This window comes from Chrysochloris asiatica, unplaced genomic scaffold (assembly GCF_000296735.1).
Source record: "Chrysochloris asiatica unplaced genomic scaffold, ChrAsi1.0 scaffold00005, whole genome shotgun sequence".
Classification (NCBI taxonomy): domain Eukaryota; kingdom Metazoa; phylum Chordata; class Mammalia; order Afrosoricida; family Chrysochloridae; genus Chrysochloris; species Chrysochloris asiatica.
The window spans coordinates 41,279,057-41,294,011 of NW_006408523.1; positions in this window are offsets into that span (position 1 = coordinate 41,279,057).

The following is a 14,955-nucleotide window of genomic DNA, read 5'->3' on the forward strand; positions in this document are numbered from 1 at the left end:
GTGTTTCATTCAGCTTTGCATGAGGTATCTATGAGTTGGTACCGACTCAATGGCACCTAACAACAACAAATACTCACATATCAGTTCACCTCCTTACCAAGGGTCAGATGCGTACTGGAATTGAAATCCCATGAATATAATAAATAACAAGACTGATTCCACAAATTACAAATGTTAAAAAGAATCCAATTATCACAGTCATACCATAAAACTAAACACCAAATCCACTGACATCAAGTCAATTTTGACTCATAGCAATCCTATCTATGTAGGGTTGAGACTAAATCTTCACAAGAACAGATGAGGTTGAAATCATACTACATGCACTGTAATAAAATTTTCAGGAATTACTGGTTCAGAAAATCCTTATGCCCATTATGAATTGTAGTCCTTTTGTCAAGATGGAATGGGGCTACTTTATTGCTACTAGGTATTTTATGGAAAAAAAGTTTGAAAATTATTGAAAATTTTCAGAAAAAGCAGAAGCCAGATGATCTGTCTTCACATTCTGGTTTTGTTGCTTTGATTCTGAAGTTGCTTCATACTTGCATGTTTGTTTCCTCTTTCTCATATGGAGAATTCATGAGTTAGACCAGATGAATAAGAATCTACTCAATGACAGCCAACAATATCAGGTCAGATGATACTAGGCTCCCTTCTGGTGAAAAACTATATCAATTAAATCAAAGATTTACATGAAGCTAAAAGCTTAATTAAAATCCTGTTCTGTTCAGGTAAATACCTATCCTAACACTTAGAATGGTGGAATGTTCTACTAAAACTTTCAGTGATGTCATAGTGCACTTTTCTAAATTTGACTTTTCCAATTCATTAAACAATGGAGTACAGCATGTACCAGAAATTTTGTATCTGCATTATAAATGATGAGAGTTAGTTTTAAATCTGACCACATCATTAGCCCTGACTTTACCTTTATAAAAGACAGCTCCCATTCTATGAAAACTAAAATTATAGTTCACAAATGCTATACCTTAACTTTTGGATGAATATAAAAATTTAAAAGCCAAATTAGAAATTTCTTCAGTAAACCATTACAAATTGAGCACTGATTTATCTAAACTTCTCTGAAACTCTGGGTGGCAACCTGATCAGCAATGGGAAACTCCAATAGCTAAGGCAGAACCAAGTGTGGGAGGACACAGAACTGCTTGTTGCAAACTTCAATTGACCCCTAGGGCTTGATTCTCACAATTTGGCATCATAAATGGAAATGGTGAAGAAAAATAAGAGTCTGACTATTAATTATGAAAGACAATCTGGTTAAAATAACTTTTCTCGTTTTATCAAAGGGTTTCCACAACTGGTTTTTCAGGATGAGGGTATGAATAGAGATCAAAAATTGCCCCCATATACATTAATCACTTCTCATGTGAGAACTCAAGGTATTGCATAAAAGTTCTGGCAACATGCATCTGAATCCCTGTGAGGAACCACCCACCCCCACCCCCGCCCATGTAGCTGCCCTTGGTGCATTCAGCGCGAAATAGTGCGTTCTTAAGAGGGTGAGGCTATGAATGGCATTGAGCAGGTATGACTTGCAATGTTTTTATTAGGCAGGAAAAAAGAACTATAACTTATGAGTTGTTGTTGTTGTTATTAAGTGCCTTCAAGTCGGTTCCGATCTACAGCGACCCTGTATAGGGTTTCCGAAGAGCAGCTGGTGAGCTTGAACCACCAACCTTGAAGTTCAAAGCGCTTTGCATTAACCCACAGCGCCACACCAGGACTCCATAATTTATCCATTGTTGTTGTTATGTGCTGTGGAGTCTGTTACAACTCAAAGCGACCGTGTACAGGGTTTCCGAAGCTGTAAATCTTTACGGGAGTAGAAAGCCTCATCTTTCTCCTGCGGAACAGCTGGTAGATTCGAACTGCTGACCTTAAAGTTCGCAGCCCAATTCGTAACCACTACGCTACCAGAGCTCCTTAACTTATCCACAGAGGTTAGTAAATAATTTCATTAAGACCTTCATTTCTGAAAACAAAGAGGTCCTTGAACAACGTTTTTATATTCACTTGAGAAGATAGAGCAGTGGTATTGGCCCATTGCATTAAAGAACTTATCATCCCAAGTGTGACAGTATTCAGCAGCTGACAGCACCCACACAGAAAATCAAATAGGCTCTTACTCCTGTGATGCCCATAAATGTGTAAAACGGCCAAGACGTTAAAAGCAGTGCAATCTTAAAAGCATAGGTTAATGAGTAGAGCAGCCCTGTGGAGACTGTCAAAGCTTTAACTGAAAAAATAATAATAATAATAAGATGAAGATACTACAGTAGATTATAATTATAATTCTTTGGAAAGAAAACTGGAAAAGTTACACAAGTAAAGCAGTTGTATTTATGTTCACAGATAGAATTCAGCTTACCTCTCCCAAGCAGAGAACTGAAGTTCTATAGCTCAACAGCCTCAGTGATTCCCCAGGTCGATGGAACTGAAACGAATGTGTAACTGGCATTTACTAAATGGAGTTTCAACCTCCACCTGACAGTATTAATGAACAGTGCATAAGCTTCTCCCTCTGTGGCTGAGTCACTCAAGGAGGAGGTGGGTGGTGTAAAAGAGGGTGTCACCTTGTACAAATACCAATTCAATTAAAACAGTCTCACTCTTGGACCTTCTGTCATAGTTGAATTCTTTATATAATTTATGGCCTTATTTTACTGAAAAGAAAAAAAAAGTGCTCTGATTATCACCTTTTTAAAACTGATGTTCTTAAAACACATCCCAATAACATCTCTTACGAGGAGGCATCATATCCAAAGGCATTTCTCTCTCTGTTCCTAAGTACTTGAAGATTGGAGCACAGATACACAAAGGAAGTAATACACTCAGGAACATGGAGATCAAGAAACATGGAATCTTCTACGTCAATTCTACAAATGGCATATTTTGTGAAACTATCAGATGAAGGAGTCCTGGTGTGGAGCTGTATGGTAAGCACTGGACTGCTAGCCTCAAGGTTGGCATTTTCAAACCCAGCAGCCACTCTTTGGAAACTCTATACAGGATTTCTATGAGTCAGAAGCAACTCAACAGCACTCAACAACAACAATATCAAAGGAAAACTACCTTCCAGAATTCAATAATTCTGATTCTGATACTGGAAACCATAGTGGTGCAAATGCTTAAATGCTTACCTGTTAATGGAAAGGTTGGTGGTTTGAATCCACCCAGAGGATCCTCAGAAGATAGGCCCAGTGATCTCCTTCTGAAGGAGCACAGCTTTGAAAAACCTATGGAACAGTTCTACTCTGTACACATGGAGCACTCTAGTTGGAACCAACTGATAGCTACTGATTGGTTGTTTTACCTTTTAATCCTTATGTTAATTTACCATATGTAAAAATCTGAAATGGTTGTTGGAATGGCTTTTCTTACTGAGGACAACAATAAACCCAACACCACACCCTACTTCCTTCAAAAGGAAGGAACAACCAGAATAGCCATCCTAGGTGGAAGTGCCTGCCGTCTAGAATAGACCAGAAGGGTTTAAAGGAGCTTAGTCAATGCGGAACACTGCTGAGAGAAGTCAGACCATTAGAATGTCCTGAGCCATCTTTATTCACCTATTATACCAGTAATTAACCAAATCTTCCCAATAAGACAGTTCTTGAAAACTACAATCCAATTAAACTAAAAATGATTATAATAAACAGTAGAAAACATCTTAGTGGAGGGCTCAGGTAATTGTAGTGCTCTGTCATTGAGACTTGGGAGACCACTTCCTTAATGCTCCCTTATTCTCAGCTGACAAATCTGAAAATCTAAAATAGTGTGCTCTAAAAGAATGTGTTCTCACCAAAATTCTAGCCAGTAGAATCCAACCACATATCAGAAAAAAAAAAAATAATAACACATCATTAGCAAGTATGTTGTATGCAAGGATGGTTCAACTTTAGAAAAGCAATCTACATGATCTATCATATAAATAAAACAAAAGGAAAGAACAACATGGGTATATCAATTGGTTCAGAAAAAGCTTTTGAAAAAATCAGCACTCATTCTTGAATAAACAACAACAACAAAAATTCAGCAAAATAAAAAGAAAAAGGAAATCCCTCAACATAATTAAAGGCATATATACAAAACGAATGGTTAGCATTACTCTCAAAGGAAAGAAACTGAAAGTATTCTCATTAAGAATGGGAACCAGAAAAAGATGTCCTTTACCACCCCTCTGTTCAATATTGTATTGGAAATCCTAGCCAGAACAATAAGGCAAAAAAGGGAAATAAAAGACATTCAAATTGGGAAAGGAGGAAATCATCTATTTTTGTTTGCAAATGATATTATACTATGCATAGAAAATCCCAGACACTCAACAAGAAAACTAGTGAAACTAATAGAATTCACCAGTGTCAGGATAGAAGGTCAGCTCAGATTTCTCTATACTAACTTGTATGCCCGTTGTGGCTTGCATGTTACTATAATGCTGGAAGCTATGTGATCTGCGTTTTAAGTACCAGCAGGGCTACCCATAGTGGAGAGGTTTCAGCAGATCATCCAGACTAAGACAGATTAGAAAGGAGAGGTGAAAAACTTCTGACTGTTTAGCCACTGGAAACTTTAAAATAGAAGAGAAACATTGTCAGATATAGTGCCAGAAAAGAAAAACATTATGAGTAGCACCAGAATATTGTCAGATATAGTGACAAATGATGAATGAGTCACTCACTTAGGTTGGAAGGCACTCAAAACATGACCAAGGAAGAGTTGTCTCCTCAAAATATAGTTGACCCTGATGATGTAAATGGAGAAAACCTTTACGGACTTTTATTTGCTGATAGGGCATAACTCACAATGAAGAGAAACAGCTGTAAACATACATTAAAAATCAAAACACAGAATGTATGAAGTATGAATCTAGGAAAATTGGAAGTTGTAAAAAATGAAATGGAATGCATAAGCATCAATAACCTAGGTATCAGTGAGCTGAAATGGGCTGGTATTGGCTATTTTGAATCAGATACTCACGTGGTTTATTATGTTAGGCATGACAAATTAAAAAGGAATGGTGTCACATTCATCATCAAAAAGAACATTTCAATATCTAGCTTGATGTCAATGCTGTCTGTGATAAGATAGTATCTATTGTTGTGGTTATGTGCTGTGGAGTCAGTTCCGACTCATAGAGACCCCGTACAGGGTTTCCGAGGCTGTAATTCTTTACCGGAGCAGAAAGCCTCATCTTTCTCCCATGAAACAGTTGGTAGTTTCAAACTGCTGACCCTGAGGTTAGCAGCCCGATTCATAACCACTATGCTATCAGAGCTCCTAAAGCCTACAAAAAAGATCAGTTAATGCCACTATTATTCAAATTTGCGCACCAACCACTAAAGCCAGTGATGATTAAAATGGAAGAATTCTACAAATTTATTCAATCTGAAACTGATCAAACATGAAATCAAGATGTATTGATAATTACTGGTGATTAGAATTCAAAGGTTGGAAACAAAGAAAAATTGACAGTAGTTGGTGATAGAAATAATGCTGGAGATCGCATGACAGAATTGTCCAAGACCAATGACTTATTCATTGAAAATACATTTCATCAACAAAATAAAAGGTGATTCTATGCATCAGCCTCACCAGATGGAATACACAGAAATCAAATTGACTGCATCTGAGAGAAAAGACAATGGAAAAGCTCTGTATCATCAGCCAAAGAAAGGCCAGGGGCAGACTATGGAATAGACCATCAATTGCTTACACGCAAGTTCAGGCTGAAACTGAAGACAATTAAAACTAAAGAAAGTTCACAAGAATCAAAATATGACCTTGAACATATCCCACCTGAATTTAGAGACCATCTCAAGAACAGATTTGATACATTACACACTAATGACTGAAGAGCAGAAGAGCTAGGCAAGAACATCAAGAACATCTTACAGGAAGAAAACTAAAGGTTATTGAAAAGACAGGAAAGAAAGAAAACACCAAAATGGATTTCAGAAAAGACTCTGAAACTTGCTCTCCAGCATATAGGTGCTAAAATTAACGGAAGAAATGAGGAAGTACAAGAGCTAAACAGAAATTTCAAAGGGTAGCTATAGAAGACAATTATTTATAATGAAATGTTCAAAGACCTGGAGTTAAAAAACCAAAAGAGAAGAACGCATTCAGCATTTCTCAAACTGAAAGAACTAAAGAAAAAATTCAACCTTCAACTTGCGATATTGAAAGATCCCATGGGCAAAAAAATATTGAAAGAAAACATCAAAGAAGATGGAAGAAATGCAGAGTCACTGTACCAAAAAGAAATGATCAGTGTTCAACCACTTCAGGAGTTAGCATATCATTAAGAACTGATGATAGTGAAGAAAGAATTCCAAGCTGCACTGAAGATACTGGCTAAAAAAAAACAAGGCTCCAGGAATAGACAGAATACAAATGGAAATCTTTCAATAAACTGATATAGAACTGGAGATGATCACTTGTCTATGGCAAGAAATTTTTAAGACAGCTACCCAGCCAGCCAATTGGAAAAACTCCATATTTTTGCCCATTCTAAAGAGAAGTGACCCAATGGAATATGGTAATCATTTAAAAGTATCATTAATATCACATGAAAGTAAACTTTTGCTAAAGATAAATTTAAAATGGCTGCAACATTGACAGGAAAATTCCAGAAAATCAAGCTGGATTCAGAAGAGGACTTGAAACTAGCAATAGCATTGCTAATGTCAGAGGGATCTTGGCTAAAAGCAGAAAATGCCAGAAAAATATGTTTACTTGTGCTTTATTGACCATGCAAAGGCTTTCAACTTTATGTGGATCATGACAAGCTATGAATGGGTATTCCAGAAAACTTGATGGTGCTCATGAAGAACCTGAACATAGATCAAGAGGCAGCTGTTTGAACCTACAGCTACAACAGTCAAATTTGCCTGATATTGGTACTAGGACAGACACGCAGACCAGTTAGAATAGAATTGAGAACCTAGCATTAAATCTACCTATGGACAGCTTATCTTTAGCAACTGACCAGAACTTATTAAATGGGGAAGAGATAGTCTCTTTAACAAAAGATGCTGGAAAACCTGAACATCTATTAGAAAAAATGAAACAGGATCCATATCTCTCACCATATATAAAAACCAATTCAAGATGGGTACATAGATAGACATACAAGCCTAATAGAAGTAGGTAGATGAATGGGACTACATCCACAAATATACATTGGTTTGATAGAGTATATTTCTGCATTTGTACTTATATATGCTATAAATATATCCATGAATACAGTGGAACATATAGGGGACAAATTTATGGAAACTCCTTAGCCATAAACAAACACCTTGAAGGAATGATTTGATAGGTTTGGGAGCTCAGAACCATTGTCTCAGAGGACTTCAAGGTCAGTTGTTATAGTATAGTCCACAAAGACTGTTCTACATCCTACTTTGGTGAGTAGTGACTGGGGTCTTAAAAGTTTGTGAGCAGTTCTCTAAAGTGAATATTGATATTTCCAATTTGGAGAAAAGAAGAATGAAGAAAATCAGAGATGCATGGAAACAATGAATCCAGAGGAATAATAGCGCAAGTGAACCCAGTATGCAGACCCTGAGACCAAAAGAACTAGATAGTGCCTAACTACCATTACCAACCATTCTGAAAGGGATCACAATAGGAAAATCTGGATAAAGAGGGAGAAAATAAGGAACAAAACTCAAAACAACTTTTTTTAATGGGTCTATGTTTGATGGTCTGATAGGGACTGGTGAAACTCCCAAGACAATAGCCCTTAGTCACCATTTAACCCTTTATGCCACCCCCGTAACTCAATGTCAGGTAAATAGTAGACAAGCCTGTAAATTTCACTGGAACAATAACACCAGTGAGGTATGCTTTCCCTAGAACAGTCAACCAATGAGATCAAAGGGCACCATTGGCCCAGGATAAAGCTCAGAAGGCAGGCTGGAATAGGAAAGAAAGACAAATGGAAACAGTAAACACAGAAAAAGTAGGACGAGTACTATTACATTGTGGTGATTGCAATCAATGTCACAAATCAAAAGATGTATGAATTGTTGAATGGAAAACCAATTTACTTTGTAAGCTTTCACCCAAATCACAATAAAAAGTAAAATTAAATTAAAAAAACAAAAGAATGCTCTCTTAAATGGAACATACAAATCTAGCTAGACCTTCTATTGAACTTTACACATGCAAAATATTTTTAAAATATGTTATATTGTTTGGATGTTAATATTACAAATGAGAAAGTTGAAGCGCAAAGACATGACTTGGCTCTGCAGTAGTACTGAACCCAAAGGAAAGGACTGACATCGTTTAAGAGCCACCTTGCAGGGACAAATGCTAACTTACATTACAGATTGCTTAAATGTGCACTTTAACCTTCATAAAGTATAGAATCAGAAAACAAAATAAGTTTTTATCTTATATTAAAGTAAAATATAGCTGTCTTAGGTATATTTTAAAAGTCCTGATGTGGCACTGTAGGATAAGCATTGGACAGCTAACCACAAGAATGACGGTTCAAACCCACCAGTCCCTTCTTGGAAATTACTATGATTAGGAACCGACTTGATGGCACTTAACAGCAAACAGGTACATTTAAGTCTTTTGAGCTTGCAAGCAATTATTTCTGCGTGTAAATGAGTGTTTCTCTTACTACCAAGACATATCCACACCACTAAGTCACACCAATGTCTTTTCATTTAGAACCAAATCTCTAATTTTTTTTTTTTTTTTAAAGAGCTTATTCTAAACATTGGAGCAAAATTCAGACCATCTGATGATGCATAGATATTTAGCAAAAAAACTGCCTAGAACCGAGAATCTCAAAGTTTGAATGGGTCAGATCAAGAATGTATTTGGGCTCTAGGTGACCAAATGGAATTGGCCTTGGTTTCACTGAGACTTTGACCTGGGAAGTCCTGAGCATGCTTAGAATAACTTTGGTTACACCACGCCTATTTCATTGTGACTGTCAGAGTTCTTGAAGTTGTTTTAGAATGTCAATTCCTAGGGACCGGCTAATGTGTTTAATCTCAGGTACTGATGCCAACTGATCAGTGGTGGCTGCCTGGAGGGATATAAATAGATTGGTAAAGTAAATTTTGACTCAGAAGGAGAGATTACTGTTGCTGGTAACTGCCATAGGATGGACTCTAATTCCTAGTGACCCCATGTACAATGGAATCAAACACAGCGGCACTGCACTGTCCTCATGATCAGTTGCAAATGTTACCCTTGTAATCAATCCATAGTCTTTTCATTGGTTAGTTTTTAGAAGTAAATCCCCAACCCTTTCTTCTCAATCCATCTTAATCTGTAAACTCCACTGAAACCCTAGCCAGCATTGTAACAACACACACACCTCCATAACAGACTGGTGCTAATTGCACATGAGGTGCATTGTTGTTGTTCCTGTTGTGAAGTGGGTTCCTGCTGTTGAGTGGGTTCCAACTCACATAGGGCTTCCCATGAAGGAGCAGCTGGCGAGTCTCCCACAGTGAAAGAACCAATGTCCTCTACATCCCTCAACAAGAGTGCCATGGTTAATTAGCAATGCTCACCAGCAGTCTTGGATGGGGAGTGCTTGCAGACACTCTCTCATAAAATAGAATGTGGCTTCATCTATGTGTAGTATCTAGTAGAACAACCAGCCAAAATAAGCAAATACTGAAAATAGCAAACATTGATGAAGTACTTTCAATGTGCCACACATTGTTCTAGGCACTTTTCATTAATTAGTTCAACAATTGTCATTCAGTGATTGCCCCCTCACCCCAGACAGATCCCAAAACGGATTATGAAAATGCAAATGATACAAATAGGACAAATCAACATCTGAAAGCTCTTTAACCTATTATGCCTAGACTTTGAAGATATAAAAAACAGAAGCCTTCTTTCCTCCCAGATAGAGAAAATAAGTGTTATGTGCATGTGAAAACAAAAGAGATACTATTCGGGTGGTAATTACAGAGGCAGCTTCTCTTTGACTGGGAGAAGACAGATGCCTGAATGAACGAATTAATGCCAAATAAAGCCTGGGAGTTGAGGGCTCTATTTGCATTTCTTGTACAGACTCACTGTTCATCATGGGTAAATTGCTTATCCTTTGTGTCTATGTCTCTGATGTCATGAAACTGATGACAACTGTTTCCTTACCAATTGGACAGGTCTCAGTGAAGACTTTAGGGTTTTTTGTTGGTTTGTTTTGGTTTGATTCTTAGCCAGGATTCCAAACCTGTCTTCTTTACAGACAACCATCAGAACTCAGCCCTGAGTTCCTGAGGCATTCTGACTCTTCTGTAAACTTCAAACAGGAAACCACTGGTGCTAGCAAGGAAATCAGTAGAGATTAGGCATGGTAGATGATGGTGAGCATCATAAAAATAACAATCACAACAGCAACAACAACAATAGCTAAGCATGTGCTAATCAGTGCTAAGTGCCTTCCATTCAAAATTTCATTTGATCCTCATAAAGACTCTACCCAACGCAAACTGTTCTTAGACCCTTATTATATGAATGCTCAAGATCACACTGCTAGGAATAGAAGTGTCAAGAACTCCAATGCAGGTTTACTCTCTAGTGTGTGGCACTCACTGTAAGATAAGCACTAGACTTCTAGCCACAAGGTTACTCCTTGGAAACTATGAGTTGGAATGCACTTGATGGCACTTAACAACAAAAGTCCTCTTTTATATCTTCTATTATTTGTTCATTTAACAAACATCAAGTACCTAATATATTCCTAATATGACAGAGATTAATGGGTGAGAAAAAAAATGAATGAATGCTTGCTTCCCATACATTTTTAATTTATTGGGGAGACAGAATTCAATAGCTAAATACATAATAACAATAACAGCCTAATAAAGTAATAGATGGATGGCTAGAGTAAGTAGTTGCTGTCAAGTCAACTCCAACTCTGCCACCTCTGGAGAGCAGAAGGAAATGTTGCCCAGTCCCACGTCATTCTTACAATTCCAGCACATCCGAGTCCATCAGCGCAGCTATTGTGCTAATTGTCTCTCCAAGAGACTCCCTAACCATCAGTGACTTTCTACTTCGCCAAACGTGTTGTCCTCCAGTGACTGATCCCTCCTGATGTCATGTCCAAAGCAAGTAAGTCAGACAAGGTTCTCTTGTGATTCATGAGGTTTTCACTGGTTCCGTTTTGGAAGCACATTTTCAGGTCTTTCTTTCTAGACTTTCTTAGTCTGTAGGCTCCCCTGAAACTTGGTCATCATGTGTGTATCTGCTGGTTTTTGAAACACAACATTACTGCAATATTTAAGTCACCACAATACAACAAACTAACAGATTTAATGGGTGGTGGGATAAAGTAAGTGAAAGGAATAGAAAGTTCCACTTGGATCTTGAAGGGAATATTAAGGCTGCATTTGAAGTGTGTTGTTGTTAAGTGCCATGGAGTCAGTTCTGACTCACAGCAACCCTGCACAGGGTTTCTGAGGCTGTAAATCTTTACGGGAGCAGAAAGCCTCATCTTTCTCCCATGGAACAGCTGGTAGTTTCGAAATGCTGACCTTGAGGTTGGCAGCCTGACTCGTGACCACTACGCTACAAGAGCTTTAAAGTGTGAGAGAATGATTATTAGATGGCCAACAAGGAGAAAATCCACTTTGCCATACTGTTGTTGTTGTTGTTGTTAGGTGCCATCGAGTATAACAACCTTATGCACAGCAGAATGAAACAATGTCCAATCCTGGGCCAACCTCACTACTGTTGCCACACTTGAGTCCATCGATGCTGCCACTTGGCCAATCCATCTCGTTGGGGGTCTTCCTCTTTTTCTCTGACCCTCCATCTTACCAAACATGATGTCCCTCTCCAGCGACTGTTCCCTCCTGACAATATGCCCAAAGTATGAGAGATGAAGCTTGGCCATCTTGGCCTCTAAGGAGCACTCCGGCTGTACTTCGTCCAAAACAGATCTATTGGTTCCCTCCAGATGTCTGTTTCCTAATGAATATATTTCAGGGCTTGGCATTCTGAAACTAGCACTCACACCGAGGGTCCAACTAATGACAGAGGGAGGAGCAGAGATATAACTGAGTATATGGGATCTACCACTAGGTTTCCTCAACAGCTATCATTGAAACTTGACAGCTAAAATGCAGCAGTTAGACTTCCAAATTCTAGACAATGCGCTACATCATAGAGGAAGGTTAAAAGTTAAAATAAAATAAGAATATCCTCTCATTTTTTCTGGACATCTCTCTTCAAGACCCACCACTCATCTGTCAATTTGTCACACTGTGGTGGCTTGTGTGTTGTGATTCTGGAAGCTATGCCACAGGTCTTTTAAATACCAGCAGGGTCACCCACAGTGGACAGCTTTCAGCTGAGCTTCCAGACCAAGACAGACTAAGAAGAAGGAGAAACACACTACTTCCGAATATTTACTCACTAAAAGCTTTATGCATAACACTGGGATACTGTCAACATTAGAATACTGAATATTGAAACATTATGAATAGCACCAGAATATTGCAGATATATGCAGGAAGATGAGACCCTCAGGTTGGAAGGCACCCAAAGTATAACAGGGGAAGAGCTGCCTCATCAAAGTAGAGTTGACTGTGATGACATGAATGGAGTAAAGCAATCAGGAACCTTCATTTGCTGATTGGGCATAACTCAAACTTAAGAGAAACAGCTGTAAACATCCTTTAATATTCAGAACATGAAATGTATGAGGTATGAATCTAGGAAAATTGGAAAGTATCAAAAATGAAATGGAATGCATAAACATTGATATCCTAAGCACTAGTAAATTGAAATGGACTGGAATTGGCCAATTTGAATCTGACAATTACATGGTTTACTATGCCAAGAGTGACAAATTGAAGAGGAATGGCATCACAATTACATGGTTTACTATGCCAAGAGTGACAAATTGAAGAGGAATTCATCATCAAAAAGAACATATCAAGATCTGTTTTGAAGTACAATGCTGTCTGTGATAGGATCATATCTATACGCCTACAAAGAAGACCAGGTAATTATTCAAATTTATGCACCAATCACTAAAGCCAGTGATGATAAAATTGAAAAATTCTACCAACTTCTTCAGTCTGAAATTGATCAAACATGCAATCAAGATGTATAGATAATTACTGGCAATTGAAATGCAAATGTTGGAAACAAAGAGAAAAAATGGAATATATGGCCTTGGTGGTAGAAATGATGCTGGAAATGGCATGATAGAATTTTGCAAAAACAATGATTTGTTCATTGCAAATACCTTTTTTAAACAACATAAGAGACGACTATACACTGGACCTCACCAGATAGAATACACAGAAATCAATTGACTACATCTGTGGAATGAGACGATAGGTAGAAAAGTTCCATACAATCAGCCAAAACAAGGTTGGGGCAGACCGTGGAACAGTCCATCAATTTCTCATATGCAAGTTCACACTGAAGAACTTTAAACAAGTCTGAAGAAAATTAAAACAAGTCCACAAGAGCCAAAATATGACCTTGAACATATCCCACTTGAATTTAGAGATCATCTGAAGAACAGATTTAATTCATTAGACACTAAAGACCAAAGACCAGAGAGTTGTGGAACAATATCATGAACATCATATAGGACATATTATCAGGAGGGACCAGTCCCTGGAGAGGATATCATATTTGCTGAAGTGAAGGGTTGGATAAAAAAAGGAATACCCATAATGAGATGGATTGGCACAGTTGCAGTAGTAACGGACTCAGGCGTACCTCAGGATTTTTACGGTTTGCCAAATGCCAGGTTTATCTATTTTGTAAATCTGATTTACCTATTGGATTTTTCTGGCCCTGACTAGAGGGCTATATTATCACTTTATATTACCTATACCCCTCATTGCTTTCTTAAAACAAAGGAAGATTTCTCTGCACTTTAGAGAGATTATTCAAATAAAAATGATCATAACTGAATTTATTGCCCAAGGTGGCCGACTCTTTCACCACCAGATCCCCTACCCTGTACTCTAAGCCACATCCAATTAATTGATCCCTGACCCATGACTGGCAATTCCACCTCCTAATTCAGTCTAACCATCCCTTCTGCTTGACTCCCACCTATAGTCAAGTGGCTGGTCTCTACCAGGAACCAACCCTACATGAATCACCAGCTAAATGGTATTCTTGCTACTCAGATCTGTCCCCTCCTGAGTCAGTGAGGTATTAAAATATTTCCTGTCTTAAGGATAAGCTCCAAGAACTTCAATTCCTGGAAGTGAGACAACAGTGGTGGTGAAACAGGGAAGACACATGGAACCCAAAAGTATAATACTTAGAAATCAGAGTTTATTACAGGAAACAGATTATAGCAACAGCATGAAAGGTATGCATTGCAACAAAAGACTTACACAGCAAACGGTTAGAGAGCCCATGTGTGAAGCTCTGTTTATCCTTCTTCTCTTCCATGAACCGCTTTCTTTCTCAGATCCATAACTACAGATGTGCAAACACAACACACAAATAGAGTCTCAGTTGGGATTTCTTATGCTCTGCCAGTTGCATCAACCTCTAGGAAGTCCCAACAAGATAAGGTACAAATCATCAATCTCACCATTATCAACAAACAATGCTGACAAGCTGGCACAAAACAACCAGAAACTTCAGATTCATGGTTACAAAGCAGCATTTTTCCTTAGTGTGTTTCTAATTATTCTACCTTTCTTATTTTAATAGAACAGCTAAGATTAATTCCAGTCCTGCTGCAATTAACCCTCTCAGCATTGTTGTTGTTGTTACATGCCATCAAGCCAGTTCTGACTCAAAGCGACCCTGTATAGGGTTTCCAAGAAGTGGCTTGTGGGTTCGAATAGCCAACCTTGCAGCTAGCAGTCCAGTATGGTGTGTTAATGAATAGATCCATTGTGATCTATGGACTATGATGAAGACAGAATACAGTCTCAGCAGTCTTTCTTAGAA